We start from the raw sequence: 340 nt of genomic DNA on the forward strand, positions 1-340 counted from the left end.
ATGCATGCGCTGCAGTTGCTGCTGCACTGGGATCCGATCCCAGACCCCACAAAAGGGGAGCAGTCGTCTCCCGCCCCCTGCAGCGGGGCCCCACACACAAAAGTATTATAATATAAATGTTTATAGCGTAGTAAATATATATACAAACAAACGCATGCATGCATGCATGCATGCATGCAGAAGTTTTGGGGCTTTGTAGAGCTTGGAGATGCATGCAAGCGGTTGCAGCAGCTAAAGGGCCGCCACTGCAACTGCCTTTGTTGTAATAATAAAAAAAACATTAATTAATTTATATACGTATATATATATATATATATATATATATATATATATAATATAT

This window comes from Eimeria mitis, genomic scaffold, assembly GCF_000499745.2.
Source record: "Eimeria mitis Houghton genomic scaffold, Emh_scaff5902, whole genome shotgun sequence".
Lineage (NCBI taxonomy): Eukaryota > Apicomplexa > Conoidasida > Eucoccidiorida > Eimeriidae > Eimeria > Eimeria mitis.